Here is a 3,792-nt window from a genome sequence, read left to right on the forward strand (position 1 = left end):
TAAAAGGTTTCCAACTGTTGAGGCGAAGTGGGGTCAGGTCTCCAGCTTGAAAGGACAAAAACATGAAAACCTCAGCTGAGTGGCAGTTCTCTCAGCCAGAGTACAGGACAACAGTAAAAGTGAATGTCTGAAGAAGAAATTTGGAGGAAAATGTTCAGGGAAACATCACATGAAGCCACACTGTTTTTCAGTTTAGCTTGAATAAATGTGGCCAACCAGACCGCCATTATATGAGTTCACTGTTATGGACCGATCAATATGTTTGTCCTGCTTGATTATTCATTTGTGAGCAATCGACATTTGAGAATGAGACTTTTTGTTTCACTCATTATAATTTATGAATATAATGATTTAACGAGGCTCCCATTATTTACTTTTTACGTTCTCAGGAATTATGTTATTGACTAGAAAAGTAGCATTTCAGTTCTCTGCCCTCACATCCAAGAATACATTACAAAAGGACTGGAATTTAAAAATATCTACTCCGAATAAGTGTGTGTAAACTATTACTCGAGGCTTTAAAATGAAATATGTAACTTGTAAATGTTTTAGTTAGATATTTATAGATTTTTGCTTTTTATTTTTGAGTTTAATGGTGCAAACAATGGAGGTTAAAGTTTGGGGTCATTGAGACACTTTCTTTTGGCATCTAACAGTCTCTTAAATGTGTCTTCTCTGTGAAGTGTCTAAACTGAAGCATAAGCAGAAATTATATTTCACAGAAAGTCCTAAATAGGCTTAAAAATGTCAAGTTTACTTGAATCACTCAATTATGTTCAAATTGTTATTAAGTTTATGTATCCGAATATGTGGGAAAATACACAGGCTTTCATAGGGTGCCCTAATTTTTTCACATTGTATTTGAAGGCTCTCTAAATAATTTAAATAGTTTTTAAATTGTACTGATTTTTTTTAATGCTTTGAATTGATGAGTCCCATTGGCTAGGCCAGGACTCCCTTGAAACAGACTGGTAATCTCAAATGAAAGCTTTTTATTAAAAAAGTTTAATAAAACAATATATACAGGAATAAGATTACTCAACATTCAGTTAAATGGATTTAATTTTGGTTACACTTTGGCACAAAGCTGCAAAAAAAACCTCTTCTTTGTTAGAAATGCTTTGATAGTTTCACTGTTTATTCACCAAAGTGCATCTGACACGCACAGCATCTTTTCAAAAATAGCCCACATCAGCTGCAGCGTGTCACAATGTATCTGAGTTCAGTTTATCAACCCCCCCGACAGCCCAGATGTGGCTGGGATGAGGTTCAGGATTTCTGCATGCTGTTAGGAGCAGATGAGCAACACCTCCTTCTTTCCTTCTCACCGCATTGTTCTGTATTCAAATGTGGGGGGAATGTTTTCTGCAACTGCAGGGTGAAGTAAAAGATGGAAGAGTTGGGCGAAAAGGGCAGACGGGGATTAGAGGAATGAGAACGCTCACCGGCCTTCTTTTACCGCTGGCGTTCACTTCTGGGCTTATCCAAAAACGTCAGCCTGCTTCTCGAATCGACGTGGAGAGGATTGATCCTCCCAGAGAAACAGGGCTGCCTGACGAATGCATATATTTTCACACTTTGAAGCACAAGCAAACACACAAGACTTTCACTCAATAATTCACGTACGGCCCGGCCCGGTACAGTACAGCTGTCCAAAGAAAGAAAAAAATGCAACATGCAGTCCAAACGGGCTCCCTGGGACTCAACATGCACTCAGAAAAATCAGAAACGCCATCAAACACTTCCTGTTTGCCTGAAGGGCCTCGTTTAAACATCCCATAATTCAAGGTGTCTAAGAAAAAGAAGTAAATTATACACACAGGCCATTAGAGAAGGGTAAGGCAGACTCGGGGAGGGCGGAGGGGAGGAACGGATGGATTAGCGACGGCTGCTGATGAATTCCCAAAGGCCTGTTAGTTTGATTACTTTGTGTTAGTGTGCGGATGTTTGCCTGTTTAAAATGACACAACGTTTAAAAAGGTAAAATAAAAAACCTGGTCTTGACCTTTTAAAGCTAATTAAGTGTGTTTCTAATGAGAACAGCCGGGAATTGTGGGAGATTTTTCACAGTCTCGTTTGTTTTCTAACAGAAAGGACTGAACTACTTCAGGACAAATGGCGTGAACCGCTGCCCGGGGTGGTACGACCCCGAGCAGCGGTTCACGCTGCTCGGGGTCACGCTGCTGAGCAGTACCACGGCATTCTGTTTTAATCCTTCTGACCAGTCACACCATGACGTGCTTTAGCTAAAAGAGATTTACTCTGTTTGAGTTTAGCTTTTCTCTGCATTCTCCTGCATAGCAACAGAAATACAGGAAATCGACTCCAAAAGTAGCAAAAACTGTACATTTCCCAGTAATATATGAGTTTTGTTAAATAGAAAAAAAACGCAATAAAAGCATCACTGCAAGAACTACAATGTGCGTAACTGTTCAAGTGTGTATTCACATGTACAGAAATTACAAAATACAAAAAATTCCATATACAATGCACAAGTGCACAAAATTACAACAGCTTAAAGCTGACTACACACGCGAATCTTTAAAATTTACGCACAAATAATTTGTTACACACACACAAAACCACATTTATGCATAAATCTGATGTGAGACTTTTCACATCTCCAAAGTTTGTGTGTAAATGATGCGTTTAAATGCTGGATCATCAGAGTGTTCTTATCAGCAGCTTTGAAATTAGATTGTGAATATCTGGTGAAACTTGACATTTTCCCATTTTCTGAAAGAGAAATTCCCTGAAAATTAATATAAAAAGTCTAAATATGCATAACAATGAAGTTTCTCTATCCTCATCACTCCCTTCGGACTGCGCTTTTCCCACCAGCGCCTTCACAATTGATCAGCTTTACACCCGGCTCTCTAGGGACGTAGGGCTGATCAAATCTGTCCGCTCTTTGGGTGTCGAAGAATGACTTGGGCCACCTCCTCTCACCTTGACTGGGAAGTGGCACTCGCAGAAGAGAAGGGAAAATCACAGCCACAAGGGAGCAATAAGAAAATAGAGAGACTTCAGTGTTAAGTGTTTAAACATGCATATTTAGACATTTTTATATTAATTATTAGTGCATGTCTGTTTAAGAAAGTGGGAAAATTATATTGTTGACTCACCAGATATTAGAATCTAAGTCCAAAGCAGCTGAAAGGAAAACTCTGATGACCCAGCATTCTAGCAGCATTTAAACGCATCACTAACACATCTCAGATTTGTGCATGAAAGTGGTTTTGTGTGTGCATAACGATCGATTTGTGCGTAATTTTTAAGGATTTCTATGAGTAATTAGTTTCAAGCTAGTGTGATTTTAAGTTGTGCTCATGTAAATTATATTTTGTAATTTTTGCACATGTGACTACACAATTGCAAGTACACACACTTGTGCACAAAATATATTGTATGCCTTACAAATCAAGAATTACACTCACAAATCCAAAGTCACATAAATTGGACAGACACAGTTACAAATCAAGAATTATGCACACACAAATGGAATGATACCATATTCTCTCTATAAATGCGTTGCATTGTTACCCAACCACACTGGTTCACTTGCAAGTAATCTAAGATCCTAACTTTAATCTATAGACTGGAGGTTTAGATTCCTTATAAATTCAGACAGCATTACACACATCAAAAGAAGAACATCTGAAAAAAATGAAGCTCAGTTAGTTGACTTTGTATAAAATGTAAATTTTTACCGAAACAGGCTTTTATGGTGGTTAGATTTATTGTTTGTTTGTTTTTTTTTTGTCTTTCACCTCAGACTTTGTTTTTTTTACC

The sequence above is a fragment of the Oryzias melastigma genome, linkage group LG13, assembly GCF_002922805.2.
Source record: "Oryzias melastigma strain HK-1 linkage group LG13, ASM292280v2, whole genome shotgun sequence".
Taxonomy (NCBI): domain Eukaryota; kingdom Metazoa; phylum Chordata; class Actinopteri; order Beloniformes; family Adrianichthyidae; genus Oryzias; species Oryzias melastigma.